A 20572-nucleotide genomic window follows, 5' to 3' on the forward strand; every position below is an offset into this window, starting at 1 on the left:
CTCTCTTTCTCTCTTTTTTTTGAGCGAGCTGTTTTTACAACAGGGGGGGATTTGCCCACATTCAGAGTTGTCAAGGTACAAAAATCAAAAATTGGAAATGTGATTTATGTAAGTATAGAATGGGCAGCATCAGATAGTGCCCTCAGCTTATTGCTGCTGCAGAATGACAAGGTGGGGTTCCTAGTCACTTGAGAGATAGTGTTGGGATGAATTGGTAGATTAGGAAAAAAATCAAGCTGATGTCTTATGGTGTGAATACAGATATAAACTTTGAGATTACATTTTCTGTGGAAATGAATCTTTTGTGTTTCTACTACATGAACTCCGTGTTAACATTTATTCTTCAAAATCTGGGCACTTTCACTCATAATGTATAATGAGCCGAAGGTTCTTTCCCCTAGAGAATTCAGTGTTTTCTGAGTGGATTGGTAAATCTTGCTCCACCTGTGACATTAACAGGGCATGCTGCCTTTGCATGTCTTAAACTGATGGTGACATCAAGTCTTCCCAAAGGCGATTGCCCCTAAGCTTCCTACTTTCTGCTCCCTTGCTGAGTACAGAGAACTACTGGTCTTGCCTCCATTCTTCACTGATGAAATGAGCCCAGAGATATAACTAAGTAAGGCTACTTATATACATTTTGGCTTAGAACTGGGCAGGGTCATGGAAGAAGGTCATACAATTTTGGACACAGAAGAGCTTGACATGCAAGAGATAGACCTTGACTACTGCACTGTCACTTGACAGGTAAAAGCCAAGAGAGGGAAGAGACCAGAGAAGGGGCTTAAGGGGTAGGGAACTTGGCCAAGTAGAGGGATAGGAAAGGACTCAAGGAAGGGCACATGCCTGAGAAGAAAGGAGTGCTGGGCTCAGTGAGCTGCCTGGGTAGAGTGGGGAGCAAGGAATAAAATGCTTTGCATTGACAGTACAAATATTGAGTTTTTTTAAAGCACATGTCACCTTCTATGATTAGCCCAGGGGATCTCAGGGAGTGCCTGAGGTGACAGAAAGCCATCCTGATCCATCTGTCATGGTATCAGATTAAGGAGCAAGGAAGGGAAAGAAGTAACATGGAGAGGTTGGTAAGAGTCTGAGCCTTTTATGAGTGAATGTATGGATAGTAATCACTGACCAAACAGTTCATCAGTGCCTAGGACCTGATGACAAGTTCCCAGCCTTCCTCTGGGAAGGCAAACAAGTATAAATACCTGACAACCTCCTAGAGATATTGGCAGTTTGGCTGAGGACACAGAATCCTGGACACAGAAGAGCTGTGTGAGGTAGGGCCATGTGGTACTGTGGCCAGGGGATCACATATTAGACTGAGCAGAGCTTACTCTGGCCAAGAATTTTGAGGCCAGAACAAACAAGAGAGAAACAAAAGTGAGGGAGCCAGGACGTCTGACTCAGAGTGGACACATAGACTGTGTGTTTTTGCTGTCCATAAAGCAGACTGAGCAGTTCTACCCTGTCCTTATGAGGTACTTAGGCAGCATTTAAGCCTTTGTCCTTATCTAAATGGCTTGGGGTCCTTAAAAGTTTGAGGCTCTGGGGGAAGGAGAGCTTTTTGTAGCATGCTTGAAGAGGAGGGATTTTTGGAGAAGGAACACTTTGACTGTATTGGGTAGATCAAAGAGCATGAAGGGATTGAAGGTAGGACCTAGCTCTTGGCAGCACCTGGAGGCTGGGAGCTTTACTACAGTAAATACTTGAGGAGGTGCCCTGGTCAGGTAGTGGAGTGTGTCTGAGGCCTGGTGAGGACCTTGATTTCCTAGTGGTATGATTAGGGGCCAGGGAAGACAGTTAGAGGCCTGGTCAAGCTTGACCAGCAAAACAATGGTCTTCAACACTGTGGGAACAGATGCCTTGGAGACCTGTTTAACTGTAGCTATTTGGCCACTTGGTTGTATTATTCCCCCCAGGAGAGCCAGGCATTTGCATTTTAAGTCTCCTGGTGTTGCATGTTGTCCATAGTCAAAACAATCTATGGGTTGAGAAATAGACCTTTTGCCTTCTTCTGGGATCCCAAATTGTGGCTTCTTATAGCAAGTGCAGTCACTGAACGTCCCTTAGTCTCACACAGCAATGTGGCCAAGAGACAGTGTGTACCTGAGAAACTGAATGAGGAGCCAGGAATAATGGGGGAAGGGCTATGTGGTGTGGCGGCCAGGGATCAGATATGTTTTGTAAGAGTTCACCTTGGCTCAAGGCAGGAACAAACAGGAAGGGAAATACAGGTGGAAAAGCCAGGGTATCTGGCTCAGAGTGAACAGTGCTATTTCAGCTCCTTTTCCTCAGTGTCTGTAAAGAAAACCAGGTAATGCTGGCCTGCTTGTGAGCAGCACAGGGGTACTTACCCCTTAAACTAGATGTCCTTATTTGAGTGATTCAGCAACTTCATAAGTGAGACTGTGACAGAAAGCCTAGAGGTGGGAACATCTGCTCTGTAAGAGTCCAGGTGCTCCCAGAGGCACTCTCTGATCATTCTGTGTGTGTGTGTGTGTGTGTGTGTGTGTGTGTGTGTGTGTGTGTGTGTGTGTGTGTGTGTGGTGTTTCAGCCACTCCCCTAAGCTGCCCTGTAAAGCACACAGTAGTGTGACTCTTCTTCTTCAAGGTCAAAGTCATGGAGATGGTCATTGGTCACACTTGGGTTGGAACAAGATTCTAAACTGCTTTCCCATAGATCCCACCACCACACTGACCCATGCTGAGTTCAGTAAGGTATGCAACCTTACATAGGACATCTCATTCCAGGAGAAAAACAAGACAGAGAAACCCTAGGACTTCTCTGACTCACCCAGCATCAGCACTCTTTGCTTCTGCCAATGAGGTCTTACTATATTGGGATTCTATGATTCTAAAGGCCTTTGAGTGCTAACCCCCAACAAGAGCCAGAAATTGGAGATGCCTCAGATTTAGACAGGCAGTGGCAGTGATATGAAGAGTGTGTATCTATCATTTGTGGATGAAACAGGCACATAGTTATCTATAGAAGAGGTCACCCAATCAGGCTGCCATCCGGGTCCTGTTCTGGATGCCTCACTCGCAGCATTTACTGTTTACATCATTTTTTGCCCTTCTATTCTTTCTGAATGTTCACAATCCCCATCCCAAATGGCCCAAAGCTTCAAAGAGAAGTATTATTGATGTTGTTAAGTCTATTTTTAGCCTCCTTGTGGCTGGTGCACATCCAATGCTCGGAGCATTAAGTTTTATATCTATTTTATCTACATCAGCAACTTGTTCCCCAAAAAACCCATTAAAAGATAACGGAAGCAGCCTATCTTCAGACAATATTCAACTGGATCATATTTTGGTTGCAAATATGTCATGCCCCATCCTGCTGTAGCCAAGACATGCATTTAACATTTCCACGGAGCTACAGAAAGAAACAAGGGGAACTTTGATTGTCCATAGAGATAGGAGGGGGCATATCCTCTTGACTGTGTAGTGGTGTTTCTGCCCATCAAGAAGTATTTTGGGTCACAGATCTTTTTGATTAGATTCTCCTTGAGTGTTTATATGTGTTCTTTCTCTTCTGTGTTTTTTACTATATCTGACTGTCTCCCAGTTAGCCTTCCAAGAAGATAGGAGGCAGCCAAACCATGGACTTCTGATGTTGTTTGATTCCTTTGTCAGGCAGAATAAGGGACTCTGAGGTACATGGAATGTGGTGAGCCATTAGAGACAGTTTGTCAAATCTGTCCACCATAATTGCTCCACGAGACTTTGCAGTAAGGGGACCCCTATTCTTGAAGGATGCTAATGAATAGCATTGAGACGTAACAAACCTGGGGAATTAATCAGATTGGTTTAATTAATGAACATGGGAACAGAGCCACAGGTGCCTAGACTCTATCTATCCCTCATCTGTAACTAAACAGAGGTTCATAGCTTGAACACATAGAAAAAAAAAGGCAACAAAACAAAACAATAACAACAAAAAAACCCCACCCAGGCTCAGTGAGTAAAATACTTGTCACACAAATACAAGGATCTGAGTTCTAATCCCAAGAACGCATGTGAAGCTGGTGGTAGCAACACACTCACTCCTATTCCATGCTCCTCTGATAGGATGGGAAGCAGAGACAAGGGACTCTCCAGAGGCTCACAGGTTCAGTAGGCTGGTAGTGATGGACAGCAAATTGATCCAGCCTTAAACAAGATTTAACCAATGCCTGAGGTTCTCCTCTGACCTTTATATTCACGCACACAAACACACATACATTCACATACACCAGACACATACATATACACATGCATCATATACACCCATATGTGAACACATTTCTTAAAAAAATATGCCCCAATATATAATTTACCTTATGAGCTTGGTCTGAGAAGGTCTTGACTTATAGGTCTGTGTCTTGCATGTGCATTTCTGTATTTTATAAATCTATCCACGCGATTATCCAGTCTAGAGAAGTGCTTCCCAAGCTGTTAAGATACTAATTGTAAAGATCAAATAAATGGCAAGACATGTTATACTTGTGCACTTGAAGACTCATCATGCTAAATATGCCAATTCTCTCAAATGTCTCTATAGAATTAATATAATCCCCATCAAAATATGAATAAGACTTTATTTATTGTATGTGTATGAGTGTTTGATCAGATGCATATATGTGTATCATGAGGTACATGCCTGGTACCTGAAGAAATCAGAGGAGAGCATCAGATCCTCTGGAATTGGAATTTCAGGATGATATGATCTGTCATGTGGGTGCTAGAACTACTATTAATTACTAGTAATTCTAGCAGGAATTACTATTAATAACCAAACCATCTCCCCAGCTCCCTCAGTAGAACTTTTGAAGATATAAACAAGCCAGAACTTGAAACATATTTTGAAAAACAAAGTAACTAAAATCAATAAAATATTCTTGAAAAAGAATATGTTTGAAGGAATCAAACGACCTGATTTTAAGACTCATTATAAAGCTACAGTAATTAAGATAGTGTGAGACTGGCTGGAGTAGACATATAGCTCATTGGAACACAGTAGAGAATTCAGATACCAATCCCATAGTAAATACAACCATTTACTGTTTAGAGTATAATGCTGATTAAGTAGAAAGTATTTACACAGGTAGTCTTGAAAGAGTTGGGCATCCAATAAGGAACAAAAATGAGCCTCAGCCTAAACCTCACATCTTATATAAAATTTTATTTAACCCAAATGATAGCTATAGATGTAAAAAACAAAAACCTTCTAAGAAAACCTTTCATGCCAAAATGATGGTGCATGAAAGACAGATGGTACATGAAAGATGGGTCAACAGAACTTCATCAAAACTGAAACTCACTATCCTGTGATGGTGACTCTTAAGAGTAAAGAGACAAGATATATGAGAGACAGTCATATTCATATCACAAAAGACTGTATGCAGGACAGCCTTTTGCCTCCAAATTTCCCTTCCCTTAGTCCATACCCCACAGTGGTGCGTGTACCCTCTTTTGCTTGAAGTCTGGAGTACCTCTTCCCATCCATTTGCACAGGGAAGTAAGTCACTTCTTAGTCATAGGCCAACATGAAAGGTACTCTCCCAGTGAAGCTGTTCTTGTTTCTGCCTGAAAACTATTTAAAACTGCTCCATTGCCCAGTCTGAGAAGTAGTGCTCTCTCAAATTCTAGGAGTGCCATAGATTCTGTTGTTGCTGATAGTTCTTTCTCTGGCAAGCTATCGGTTTGTCTATCAGCTGTTATAGAGCAAGTGGTTCACAAAATGTGGGAACTTACTCAAAAGTCAAAGGTTTTGGACCTCACCCAAAGTACCCTCAAGAACACTGAATTGGGACCTCAAAGCTGTGTTCATTTTACTTTATTTCCAGATAGTGTCTCATGCTCTATAGCTCAAGCTATAAACTCACCTCATAGTCAAAGGCTGGCCTTGAACTCATAGTGATCCTCCTGCCTCAGCCTCCTGAGTGCTGGGATTACTGGCATGAGCTTCCACATGGCAGAAATGTGTTTTCACACTCATCCTCATCCCACATGTTTCCTATAGACATCAGAAAGATAAGAAACAGTAATATAGGGAAAAGAGAATTTGGGAGAAGGTGAGATCTTTCTAGCACTGTTTCTGGAATCCAGAAAAGGGCCCATCAAGGGCACACTCTGTGCCTCTTGATTTCATTATTAAAGACACATTGCAAGTTAAGGTTAGAGAGTTTGGTAGTCCAAGCAGAAAGGGGGAGTTGATTTTTAAAAATTGGGCTCACAAGGATTCCCATGGGAAGTGAGGTGAATGGCCTGAAGCATCTGTCATAGAGCAAAAACAGGGAGGGGAACAAGGACTCAGGACTCATCTGGAAAGCTAGCTACAAGTTCATGCACCAGGTTGAATGTATAACAAAGCGAATAGAGATAGATATAGTGGAGATCAAAGAAGAAAAGTTAGCTAATGTGTCCGTGTAATATGGGCACACACATATAGTGAAGAGATAGTGATATTTGTTTGGCTATTGGATAATCTACAGTAAGCCAATTACCTCTTTCCTGAACTGAAGGAGACTTTTTAGCTTCAAAACATCTGAGCTTCAGTTCTGATGAAGTGGTCACCTACCTTGTAGTAATTAAACAAGTCAATAAAATCATCTGGGGGGGGGGGTGTTCCTGGAAGGTTTTCTTGTGTGTTACAAGTTAGAGAGATTGCCTACCTTAAAATTGTTTGGGACAGTGACAAGTGCCCAGATCCCTCGGGTTGAGAGCTGAACTCTGAGGTTGAGTCCTCTCTACCATTTGGTCCAGTTATCTCTGCCTTTAACTTCTTTGGGTCAACTTAGTTATTCCCTCTATCTACGTGGTTCTTGCCCCTCACTTTTCTTGGCAGTCACTCTCTGACAGTGCTCTTTTAGCTGCAGAAAACCTCAGTCAATCCTTCCTTAACATGCCACAGAAAATAAAAGCCCCTTCTTTTCTTTTCTTCCCCAAGCAGACTGGATTTATGGTGACTCCATTGGAACAAAAGTCAGCTCTGAAAGCAGGTTCAGGTTCTAGTCCAGCTCCTGTTGACTATACAACCCAAGTGATTTCAGCAACTGCTACCAAGTAAAAACTATTTAAGCAGAGGCAGGTAAACAGGCAACTTCAGCCTGCTAGTCTACCCAACCCACTTTGCTGGTGTACAGGGATAATGCCACGCTGGAGACCAACAGTGAAGTCTCATTCCTCAATTCTGGCTGGGTTTAGGTTATACTCAGTTGCAATGAGTCTGAGCTTCTAATTCTGGTTTTGCTACTCACTGATTGTATGACTTAGGCAGGTTACATGGTTTCCTGGAATCAGGATTCACTTATCAAAAACAGTCATGTTGACAACTAGGAGATAGCTTAGGTGGTAATACAAATAGGAGGAACATACAATAAATCACCAGACACTTGCAATCCCAGCCCTTGGAAAGCAGAGATAAGTGGAACCTTGGAGTTTTGTGGTTAGCTATTCTAAAGGGATTAGTGAGTCCCAAGCCAATGTAGACTCTGTCTCAAAAAACAAGGTGGGTGGATAGTAACTAAAGTCTGCCTTATGGCTTCTACATTTACATGCGTACAAGGGTACATGCATTCCCACAAATATGTGCACATACATTGTAGTGGTTTGATAAGACTGACTCCTACAGGCTTATATGTTTGAATACTTGGTTCCCACTTGATAGAACTGTTTGTGAAAGAGTGGGAGGTATGGACTTGTTAAGAGGATGTGTGTCACTGGAGTGGACTTTGAGGTTTCAAAAGCCTACTCCATTCCCAGTTATTTCTCTGCTTCCTGCTATGGATCAAGATATAAGCTCTCGGCTACTGCTCCAGCACATACCTGCTTGCTTACTGCCATGCTTCCCACAATGTCTGTCATGGAACTCACCTCCTGAAACTATAAAGTACCGAATAAACCTTTCTGTAAGTTACTTGATCATGGTGTCTCATTACAGAAATTAAAAAGTAACTAAGACACTTAGACTTGCACACAAAATGGTCATGTTACTAAGAACTGACTTTAGGATCATGCTCACCAGGCAGCAGCTTCTTAATCCATGGTTTGGGGAAACCTTCGAAATTGGCCTTTGAATTCTAAGCGACTGAATTGGGGAATTAAATTATTCCTCTTATTTTTTTTCTAGACAAGATAGTTGAGGATCTGTGGAACTCAATGCGTTGTTATAAACTGGTGGATGGAATCTTGTCCCTGACCTCACAAAACCAAAATGCATGAGGATAGGAGACTTTTTAAATGAATGGGAAAGAAGGAGAGAAAGGATGGGGGTAACGTGCCTTGGGTGTGGTCAGGGAAGTCTCTCTTAGGACACAACTTTGAGCTGAGATCAATGGGAAGTACAGAAAGAGGGAAAGGGCGATTTTAGCTCTAATGTGAGAAGAGCAACACAGGCTTCAGTGAGAAAAACTAAGACAAGGAAGGCTGAATCAAGAGACATAGCCAGTAGTCTGGTGGGCTAGAGGAAGCAATTTGCAGTTTTGAATGGGCAGCATAGAAAATTGTGAACGGTTTTAAGGAAGGATGTAATAGAGCAATTTTGCTTATTAAGACCAGATGGAGTCGACTTGAAGAAAGGTTACTTAGAATACAAATGCCATTTTTATGGGGAAGGCTTATACACTCTCCCAAGGGCCAGCACATGACAACAGGGGCTGTTAGTGTCTTTGGCTTTTCTTGGCTTCAGGCTCTGTGGTAGAGCTGGAATAGATCATTGATGTTAAAAGTCTCTGGGGCTTGGGGACTCTGCTCTTCTGAAGCTCTGTAGACTTTCTTATGCCTTTGTGACTGAGAATTCCAGGGAGCAGATATTTCAAAAATGGCAGCTATGTCAGAATTCCAGATTGATGATTTCATTTCACAATTGTTTGGAAGATTAAGGAACCGGAAAGCAGGTTAATGGAGAGGTGAGCTTACCCTGTCATTTGCAGAAAAAGACTTTTTAAGAAAATAGGCAATTTTCATCTTTCACCGAAAGTAAGTTTTTGAGTTGTTTATCTCAAGACCTGAGTACTCTTGGGAACTTGTCCCCATTGAGAGATTGTGTAAGTTTGATGAGCACTCTATCTCTCCTGCACTGGCAGGTAGATTGTGAGCAATTAAAAGGGCCACATATGCCTCTTCCTGCTTCAGCTTGCTGAATGCAATGGTTTGGCCTGGAGGCTGTTTCTCTTCATACTGCCCCTTTAGTAGGTAAGCTGGTGGTTTCTGGAGGGCACAAGGTCCAACTTACTCTTGCATAACTATTGGACAGGGTCCTTGGGTGAGGTTGCACAGAAAAAATGGATCTAAGCATATAGATAGTGGACAAGATATCCTCCAAGCCTTGTTCCATGGGCTACATGGCTAGATCAGAGACAGCTCTGTAGAACTTGCTGAATTTATCGATTAAGAGCCTGCTGTTTTCTAGATACTGTTCATTACACTATCATCCTGTGTGTCTCTCTCCCAACAGTGTTCAGTTACAGAGATAGGGTAACTGAGGCTCACAGTGGTGACACCTGGTGCCCAAAGGAATGAACATGCAGGCAGAAATAAACCCAAGATTTGGTTGCAAGTATTCCCAGCCCACTTTCCCTTGTTTTAAAGTCCATCCCTGCTTCCTTAGTGTGTGTGTGTGTGTGTGTGTGTGTGTGTGTGTGTGTGTGTGTGTGTGTGCATGTGGGGCAGTGTTATCTATTTGTTCTTCCTCAGTTTATGTCCTTGATGTTGAGGGTGCTGTATGAAGGTCACAGTTGGCTTCTGGCCCGTGAGGGGGGAGCCATCCTCTCTTTCATGATGCCATGTCAGTCTGGCCTTCTCTTTCCCAGCTTCCTAGGGGCTGAGTGAAATAATGAACCTAAAGGATCTTCAGGGATTAGAGTGTGAAGCAATGGTGGCTTAGGTGCTAATGGGTAGCATCTATTGCTGACAGTACACTGAGGGAGTCCCTGGACCTGGGTCAGCTACAGATGGGCACAACTCCAAGACAATAGAGAAATTGGCCATGGTTTGCCTAGGCTGGGTCGGAAATTATGTCACCTGTCTAAGTGGCATATCTGACTCTTACTTGCAGGGTTGAGTTGGTGCACAGCTTGCCTGTGGTTGTTCATGTAGTATGTTACCCCTGCTTCTTACAGTCCAGCATCAGCCCAGGCTATACTTTTCCTTAATAAGGGGTTATATGGAGATACACAGGGATAGTGGGGCTCCCATTTCCACCTGGAGTAGATACTCTTAGCAAGAGCCAATGACCTGGTCCATTGATGTCCCTTCTCTTTTCAGTTGTGGTCATGAAAATGGGAGGCAGCAGGAAAATTAGCCAGGAGCATCTTTCTTACTGCTTCTGTACTTCTAGATCCTTGGCTCTCTTGCTCCATCTACCCTTCATAGCAGCAAATCCAGGAGTAGCCTTATTACTGAAAGGCCAACAGTACTCTAGGCAAGTGGCACAATAGCCTTCTAGCAAAGAAGGACTCATATAGAGGAGCACAGACTTGATTGGGGGCTCTTCTGGTTCTAGACCATGCTAAGGTGGACATTCTCATTCTGGCCTACTGAGGCAGGGGGGTTATAGAATTTAGAGTTGGGAAGATGAGCTTGGCTTGAGCTGTGTCCTATGAGGAGGAGGAGGAAGATGAAAGTGATACTAATAGTAGTTAAAATTGCCAACAGTTTCCACTTACCTGTTCTCACCAGCAGGAACTTAGAACTACCTCATGGCATGTAATTTTGTCAGTTTCCCTGCCTAACAAGTGTTAGCATCACAACAGAAATGGCAACACAAACACTGAGAGAGGTTAAATGTTCTGCCCAGGATCAAATAGCTCTAAGGATACTGATTTAAAGCTTGAACTCTCATCCTGATGGTTCCAAAGCCAGCTCTGCTCAGCAAAGCACCTTTTCCTATAACTTGGGAGCCCAGGGTCCTTCTTTCAGATGCTCCAAACATCATTCAAGTTCTGTCATGAGGGTGAAAGACCCAGACTTCTGACTGGGCCAAGACCCTCATCTCCCAACCCCTCCTGGTGGCCTGCAGAAATTCTGGCTGCTGCTTTGTTCTTTTCAGATTCTTTACTAATTTCCAAGCTATGATAGAATCAAAATGGCTCCACTCAGTTTCTTGCTGTGTTTTCCTTTGGACATACAAGAAACACACATGGGGACAGAATAACAAGAATTGAGCTTCATCTGAGGAAGACTAAAAAATCTTCCGGGTTGGGTGGAAGATGCTTGAATTCCTAGCAGCTTCAAGTGGTCCTCCCTATACTCCCTACCAGAGGTCAAGTCAGCATAAGACTAAATGTGGATGTCTCTGCTTCTTGGAGAATTCATAGGCTAAAGCAAAAGTGCCTTCCTTAGCTTGGCTGTAGCCAAAGAGATTGGGAAGCTGCACTGTTAAACTTTGCATCAGGGCCCAAACAAGGAACAATACTGAGCACTACTTGTGAACAGTGGCTCCAAGAGTCTCCTAGGCTCCTCCTTTCTGAAAGATTCTCTGATCATCAGTACCTCTAAAAAGCTGCTACCATTTTAGCTCAGGCTTTCTTCCCAGATCATTGATCCCATTTCATTCTATCTATTGGTGTTCATCTTTCATTTTCTCCAAGACAACAGCAGTCGCCCCTCTGAGTCAGGGGTAGGCAGCCTCTCCCCAACCCCTTGTGTTGAGTCAGTTCCAAGAAATATTGCAAACATTAGGGACATAATTCAGGATACAGAGTGAGACAGTTCTCTTGTGTACTTTCATCAGATTATTTCTATCCCTGTAGTTGATGTCTCTAATTATTCTTGTCATTTCACTCTACTTTGTTGTGTCCATTTTTTCATGTCTTTGTGTCTTGTCCCCTTTACTTGCCTTGCAACTGTTCTGTTCATTTAGCAGTTGTCCACCAAGCACCTACAAGATACCTGATAGGCATAGACAGGAGCTCCATGGATATATATGTGTATGATCTAATCTGGACACAGGGGATTAGAGATGACTCCAGACTTCCTAAATTGGCTCACTTCCATCCCCCACCTGACATCCCCTGTGGAAGGGGGATTAATTGTAGGTTAACTGAGCAGTTATGTGGTTTGGGGATGCGGCTCTCATTTATGGACATACCTCCGGCGTCTCTTGAATGAACAGCTCATCCACTGATGAATGAGGCCACCCAGGAACATGCACACTCATTCCTGAAGTCACCTTTTAATTCTAAGGTTTCATAATGAGGACACACTTTCTTCAGGGGAGCAGGTGTCTGGTAGACTTGGACTCCTACGCTGTTCTTCCGATTATTCCCAGAGAGCAGCACCTCTTCACTCTGGCTTGGCTGAGCTTGTTTCTGTCACCCCCACAGGGCTGTGTTGTTTGTTCCTGGAGCAGAGAGACATCTGTCATCCTCACTGAGCCTTGACAGATGCCACATTCAAAGAACCAGCACCAGTTTGAACACAGAAAGCAGCGTCTGTACTGTCATTGCCAGGATGGTTCAGATATAACTATTCCCACTGCCTCCTTCCAAGCACAACCCTTCCTACCAGCACCTGCAGAAGTAACCTTCCTGTGCTGGGGGTGTTCTGAAGACTTGAGCTAAAAGGATTCCCGGCTTTTCAAGATACACAGGAGAGGCAAGCAGTGGTATTACTTTGCTATGATGCCTTTTAGGTGGCATGTTCCCCCACCTCTCTGGGCTGGGAGAAGGCATGAAGGCTGATCCTGAGCACAGTGAGGAAGAGGTGGCAGGCTGTGAACAAGTCTCCTTTTGTCTACTGTAAAAAGTGCCTCATCTGATCTGTGCCATCTCCAAGAACCAGAACTTGAGTGGTGAATAGTACCTATATACACAGAATACATAGATGGCATTGAGTATTAAGGACTCCAGCTATTATTATGTAAGAGAGATGGGTTGCCTGAGATTACTTCCAAGGTGAAACTCGAAGCAGTGAAGATAAGAACATATGTCAGGGTCAGATGATAAAGGAGAACCAGACATAAATTCCTTTAAACTAGTAGGATGCATTATGTTCCTTCTATTGGCTGCCATCTTTTTTTTGACCATTTATTACCAGTTCTCTATGAATCCCAGCTGATAAGTCTGACAGTGTTCATGGACTTGCTTTGGAGAAGGCTGCATTGAGAGTAGTCCTGTTTGGCATGCTCTGGAAGACTGTCTCCAGGAAACGATGCTGGAGTCAGATCTGAAAGCTAAGGAGGGAAGGGGGGTACCTGTTTTGTGTGGGAAAGGCTGTCAGGGGCTGGGGTTTCTCTGAGCTTCCTCTGATTCTTCCGTGCCTCTGTCACTGGTATCCCTGGGACTTCCAACCTGCCTCACCTTGTTCTGTTTTACTTTGCAGTCATTCTTTACTTTTAGAAGCTGACATTTGTATTCCCTCAGTGTTCTCTCTGCATTTCTCCTGATCATATGTGTGAGTCATCCTTCTCCGGGTCTTTTAGGCCATGAAGGGACTGTGTACCCGGCATCTGCAACTGAGAGCTGTCTTCATAAGAGCGATGGTTTCTGGAATCTACAAAATGTCAATTTGAATAAAGAAAACAAGACTTTAAGAAATACCAGCCTTTCCTTTAATTTAAATTACTGTATCTCAGGGGAAAGTTAATTTTTAAAGTAGCTTACATATTCCAGAAAAGCAGAGAACCCTGCTACACAAAAAAATGATGATGTTTGCTTAAGAAGCATGTCTTTATTCAGCTAGCAAGGAAGAAGGGGATAGAAGAGATGGAAAGTAATGAATGAAATACTCATGAGTAGATTTTGACACCAAGACTAAATTCATCATTCCTGTTTCTCAGGGGGTCCTATCTAAGCAGAACCAGACAGATACCTCTGACTCTTGGTCTTAACTCTGACACCCCCTTCTTAAGCATACTCACAGAAGAAATCCCCACATCTATAAGTGTCAGGTTCTAAACCAAGACCTGTTAACTTCAAGAAAGGCTTATCTGAGTGAGATTCATACGATAATTTTGCCTGCATGTGATAGAAGGAAGTGATATGGTTGAAGTTTCTTAAGTTATAAACTTGAAGGGAAGGTGATAGATCAAATAGTGGATGTAGTGAAGTTTTAAATGTATTCTTCCCATGCTGACAACAGGTGATTTCCATCTATGATATAAGCTGACAATGGACTGATAATGGAAAAAGCACCCACACATTTTATTGTATACCTAAGGCATAGGAATTCGAGACATGAAGATTGGCAAGATGGCTGAAGGTGAAGGTGTGGGGTGGGATGGGCTTTGGACTTAGATTTCTGGAAGAAAGGGCAGGCTTTCGAAACTTACAAATGGCTGTCAGCAAACAAGAGTTGTTTTGTGAATGGAGATGACTTGACTGACACCCGTAACATCTCTCGACATAATCGGTTCCCTCCAGCTTTTCTTTCATGGCTTATCTCTGCTTTCTTCCGTGTTGGTTTAATGCTTGCGGGCTCTTTTCTTGTGAGGTGTCATAACAGAATCAATTGCACGGCATACCTATTTCTTCCTTGATGGAAAAAACTTTGGTAAGAAAACAGCTTCTCTTTCATATTTAGCAGTTTTAGACTAGTCTTGGAATTGACATTCTTTGGTTCAGGTCAATTAGCATTCATATTCTAGGATCAATGAAGATGGCCTCAGGATGACAGAAGTGGTGGTCTGCCTGGGCAGGCGCTCTAATGGTAGAGATGGAGACATTTCTGAGTCAGAGGGATAAAGAACAAAGAATAAGATCAAGTTTTGTTTGTAGAAGGAGCAATTGATGCTTATCACTAAAGATAGCTTCTACTCTGTTATAGTTTGGTCACAGAAATCTGAGGGGCCATTCCTGGGGTGACCCACACATTTTTTTCTGCCTATTTTCATTCCCTAACATACCTATTATTGGCAGCATTCTTTTGCCTGCCTGCTGTTACATGTTGAAAAGGCTTCCAGAGTCCAGTTTGACAACATGAATTTGATCCTATGGTTCAAGGCAGAGACAAATTTTAAGCCCACATTTATTTCTTCCCCAACCATAGACTTAAGGGATTGCTTATGTCTTTGAGGCTCAATGGTAATTTGGGGCTGTCATCACTGAGCTAGTTGTTTTGGTAAGATTTTTAAATGTATTGTCCTATCAACTTAATTTTACTTTTTATTAAACAAATTTCAATGAAATTCCTGTAACTGCCTATTTGCCATATGCCTCCTAGTGTCCTAGACAGCTGATTAAGTAATACCTGTGAAGCCATGTCTTAATAAGAGTCCACTCATGCCTATTTTGTAGGAAAGGAAACAGAGCCAGAGTGGCATGTGGCTGTCTGAATTCATGCCAAACAGAGCCTTCTGCATCCCTGTTCCTAGGTGAGAGTTGATGCATGCAGAGATGAAAAAGATATGTTCTCTACTCTTGAGCTATGTGTAATTGTATTGTACTAATATTTACACAAGCAAATACATTTCAATGGAAGTAAAGCCCCAAATCTAGTCTAGGAAACCAAAAGAGACATCTGAGCTGGTCCTTGATAGGTGAGTAGGCGTTTCCCTTGTGGATAGGGTGTGGGAAGAGTTTGTTCTTTATCAGAGTAAGACATTACTTCTGTATGAGATAGAGCTGTCAGGTTCAAGGAAATGCGAGATCACCCTTAACTTTTCTGTCCTTTCCTCAGATGGATGGCTCAAACCTTCACATTTGCATTTGCTCAGGTGCTTTCTTTCTCAAAGAATAGAAGTCTAACATAATTGGCTGCAAAAATAAAAAGGATTTGTTATCTCATCTAATTGGGAAGCCCTCGTTTGAGCAGACTTAAGGGCTGATCACTCTGTTGGCCAGATAGTATCTTTCCAAAGTCTGATTTCTTTCATTGTCTGGTGTCTGATGTCTTTAACAAATACTGACTTTTTGAGGAGTGGGGCTCAGAGGTTGTGGAGTTCCTGTGCTTCTGTTCTATAGTTTCTTTACAGTGCCCAGCAGAAATCAAGTCCATTATTATCCTAGCAATCCTAGCACAGGATGGAGAGACACTTGGATTAGACTGGCTTGGGCCATGTGACCACCACTGAACCAAACAATGGTTCCCATAAGATAGAGATCATTGAGAGACTCAGTTGTCCTTGTGCTGCTGGATCCTCATGTGGAATCTGGGGCATTGGCAGCGTGAGGAATGGAATGGTGGGTCCTGAAAAGGGATCTAGACTGAGGGGAAGGCATCAAAGAAATGCTCAACAAAGTCTATGTTTACAGCCATAAGTGCAGTCTCACCTTCCTGGGAAGTCAAGAAAGTGAGTATTACTGGCTTGAGTTTGTGATGCGCAGTCTGTACCTCACCTGCTGGATTTCACTATGGTAAGCCTTCCCTAGTCACTCTCTATGGCCTCTTGCTTTGTCCAGGAACATCCATTCTTTGTTGACCCGTGATAAAGTTTGTAACATTGGCATGAGGAACACACAGCATGGTCTGAAATGTTGTGGCAACGACTGTCCTTGGATTTGCTCAGAGGTAACTTCAAAGAAGACAAGTGATTTGATAGTTATAAAACCACTTCCAGCCCATCTCTGCAGGAGGGCAGCTAAATTCATTTTTGGTCATGGAATGGCAAACAAAGGAAATGTTTCCCAAAATGCTCTCCATTGATATGAGAAAAGTGTCTGAGGCTATTTCTCAGTGTCACTGAGAAAAGTGACAAGTTATTCATGAAATCAATTATATTTTATTTATGGATATTGAGATAGGTTGGCCTAAGAGAAGTTATTGGAGGTAGCCATCAGCCTGGCACCATCACTTATTAAGAAACAGTAATGTCTCATGGAAGAAAGAACCCATGTTTGCTGGCTGTTCTGTTGGTAATCTAGGCCTTGGTGCATGCCCCACTCTACCATGGACCAAGGCTGAGTTAGCCATTCATTCAACATGTGCCTTTCCTCTTGTCCTTCCAGCTTTGCTAGGAGGGTAGAGGATGGCAGCTACTTTGTCCTTAGTGAATGTCCATCAGTGAATGGCGGAATCAGGTATTGTCCACATCATGAGATTGTTGTGAAAACTAGATGAGCTCATCCTCATTTTGCTAACTGGCAAATACATATCAGTTACTTTACTGTTGTTGTGATAGAACACCATGATGAAGACAATGTATAGAAGAAATAGTGTGTTTTGGCTTCTGATGCCAAAGGGTTAAAGTCCATAATGGTGAGGACTATATGACAGCAAATGGCAGGCATTGCAACATGCCTAGAAAGCTGAAGGCTGACTTCTTCAACCTCAAGCATGAAGCTGAAAGAGAACTAGAAGTAGCATGAGGCTTTTAATCTCATAGGCATAGTTCTTCCAACAAGGCCACACCTCCTAAACCTCCCTAAACAGCACCACCAACCAGAGTCCAAATGTTTACATACCTGAAACTGTGGAAGACATTTCTCATTCAGACCACCACAATATATGTATAATGTTTAACTACAAATGACTGTATTTCAATCATATACATATAAATATACATATATATATATATATCCCTATTCACCAACATAATATGTGGAAAACATTAGCATTCCTATTTACTAAGCATGATAAATATGGATAAACAGATAACACCATGGAGTGTTGCCAAGAGCTTTAGAGTCATTGCATATAGATTGTCTAGCATATAACAGACTCTTGATAAATGCCAGCCATTATAATAATTATCATGTTGATTGAACTGCTTAATAATAATGGGATTCATCTGAACAGAGCTGTGTATGCTTCTGTAGTGCTTAGTGCCAACACTGTCCCCTCAGACCTTATAATTGCTTAATGACAAGGTTCTTTCCTGTCTTGTGGATCTCAGGGAAAGGCTGTATACACTCTCGGTGCCTTTCTGTCCAGGGGTAAATTGCAGAATGAGAATATATACTGTGGTAATGTGTTCCCCAGTTCTGGGTTCCTGTTGCCTATTCTGGAGGCTTCCTAGCTATTTGTCACAGTCTCATTTGAAATGCATGTGGTTTTCATCCATAATATCCTGATCGTCCAATTAATCTCCTTTAAGCTTCATGAAAAATACAGAGGGCTGGATCCCAAATAGTCACAAAGTTGTAATTTTGCATTCAAGGGAGTGTTTGCTGAAAACGTGAAGAGACTGATGTTCCCCGTCTGGCAATTGGCTTTCCAATGATGTCAGAGGGCTGTTGCATTCTGAATTAACAACCTGTTGGCAGGGCTGCAGCTCTATTTTGCCTCTAATATGTCTCTATCTCTGGCTGATTCTTTATATCCAAGTTCTTTCTCTTTTTCCCAGTGGATGCTCTCTAGAGGAGCAGTTGGGAAATAGCTTTTGCTAGAGCAGCAAGAAGCTTGGTACATCCATTTACCCATATTCATGGCTACATTCAGTGCTCATCCAGAAAGATCATGGTTTGTTTGATCAAGGTGCACACATCATACTCTAAGTTTCTGAGCTTTAGGCTTAATTCACTGTTTAATATAGTGACAATAGCTACATGTTATTTGTATTTTAATGAAATGACATGTTGAGGGTAAGGGTCATATCTCAGCCTGTAAAGTGATTGGCATGTAAGCATGAAGACCTGACTTTGATCCCCAGAACTGGTGTCTAAAAAACGAGAAAAACCATTGCTCCTGTGTTGTGTGTTTATAGTTCAGATCTTGGGAGGTGGAGGAAAGTAGATCCTCAGGACTCACTGGCCAGCCAGCCCAGCTTAATGAGGTGAGCTCCAGAACTATGAGAGACCTTATATCAAACACAAACAACAACAAAGCAAGCAAGCAAGCAAGCAAATAAATTAAAATCCAAGGTGGAAATTTCTTGAGGAATGTTACTAAAGATACATGTGTACATGCTCCTGTAGCACATGTACCATCATACGCATGATGAAGACACACACACACACACACACACACACACACACACACACACACAGGAATTATAAGTTCTATTCCTCATTTGCAGTACTTATTTTTCAAGTGTTCAATAGCCAAGTGTGATTGCCTTTGGGGGAAACATTTCTATTAAAGGAGAAAGTTGCCCTAACCAGGAATCAATTGGAAAAACAAAGGAATGTTGAGCATCCATAGTCTATGACTCACAGTATCACAGACCACCAAAGGCCCAGGTACCTTTGTTAACTTTTTGTCTGTGTTTCCCCTCCCATCACCAATCCACCCTTAGACCAGGAGCAATAGCTTCTTTTTTGATCTAGCATCAGCACTCAATGAAAAGAGGAAAAAGTCATCCTAGAGAATGTCAATGAGTAGCTTTCTTTCTAATGTGCACACCACCCTTTGACAGTGTAATACATATGTTTTCCCTCATTGGTGATTGTCTTGGGTGAAGTGAGAAAGTCTGGATGGAAGACTTTTGTATAAGAACCTAGAAGTATTCAGGCACAGTGCCTGAGAAGTCACCACTGGTCAAACACATTTAAGTAATTATATCCAACCTGAATTTAACATTTTCTGCCTGTGGACCACTCTGGTGGACAAATCCATTACACAGAACTTGGTCTAGTCATTCAGCTCCAAAGACCACAGAGCAGACATTATTGCAGGAATAGACTTGTTTTTGATAGCCTGGGGCTATTGTTTGCTATTTTTTTCATTGTTAAATGTCAATAGATTACTCAATGATAAGAGATCCAAAGAGATGAACATGGCTGCATGAATATTGCAAGAGGCCTGTGAATCTCTCGGGGACCCTCCAGACCTATTTTTGAGAGTGACTCATTAAGTCTGTTTGCAGAGTTGAGTTCACATCCTCAGACAAGGCTTCTTAATTTTCTTAGTCTGGGAAGGGAAGAAAAGCAGGGATGGTACTGGCTGGTTGGATAGATTGATGAAAAGAGGAATGCACCCCACCTGCCTAGAGAGATCTGAGATCAGAGAGACTGAGCCTGGGTCATGCAAGAGATGATATGTCTGCATGACAGTATCAGAACTTCTAACAGTAGCAGGGGATCATGATGTTCTGCATTATCTGTGGCTGGCTTACCAGCAGGCTGGAGTCTTGCAGAGAATGTCTAGATTCTTCCAGGACTAGAGTCTCAGAACAAGAAGATAATTTCCCCCAAACATATGGTCACTGACTGCATGAGGCAGGCTGAGAATCACAACTTGTGATAGGGTCATGTTGTTTTGTGTCCTTTGGCTTTTCCCCATCTCTATGTGAACTGATCTCATGAAAATGGGATTTCTTTTCCCCTAGCATTGTCACTGAGGAAACTCTTGAGAATTTACAATACTCTCAGTGTATCTCAAGAATAAATGTAACCATGACTTACATTTTTTTTTGCGGCTACTTGGATAAAGTCTTCCAGAAGCCTCTTCTTGGGGGTTTCTGAAGTTATTTCTCAGTCATTCTGAATCTTGGTTCATATGACTTGATATATGTAGCAGGCACAGCAAAGAAGCTGTGGCTGAAGGGAGGAAAGGGCGAAGTCCAGCCTCCTGGACTAATGTCCCACCCCCACAAGCCACCCCCAGCAGCTGAGTCAGCCCCTGAGTCATCAATGAGCAATCCCTACATCCCCAGAGCGTCATCGCACTGAGTCCTGACAATCACCAGGTATGACTCTGAGAGCCTCACAGTGACTCTGTGAGAATGTTAACGAGGATGTCTGTCCCTGGCATGAAGGAGACAGCTGAG

At 42.6% G+C, this 20572-nt stretch overlaps 1 protein-coding gene across 35 annotated transcripts in view; it reads left to right on the forward strand.

The window, feature by feature from the left end:
- Window positions 1-20572, forward strand: part of Kcnma1 (potassium calcium-activated channel subfamily M alpha 1) — a 706053-nt gene that overhangs the window by 224725 nt on the left and 460756 nt on the right. Inside the window, exon 3 of one of the 35 annotated variants that reach the window (XM_063274726.1) lies at window positions 1-20411. This exon is cut by the window's left edge and continues 24250 nt beyond it. The exons of the other annotated variants lie outside the window; for them this stretch is intronic. The gene's annotated coding sequence lies outside the window, so the exon portion shown is untranslated. Of the gene's footprint in view, window positions 20412-20572 lie in introns of those variants that run through there. 35 annotated transcript variants of the gene reach the window in all.

Source organism: Rattus norvegicus, chromosome 15 (genome assembly GCF_036323735.1).
Source record: "Rattus norvegicus strain BN/NHsdMcwi chromosome 15, GRCr8, whole genome shotgun sequence".
Lineage (NCBI taxonomy): Eukaryota > Metazoa > Chordata > Mammalia > Rodentia > Muridae > Rattus > Rattus norvegicus.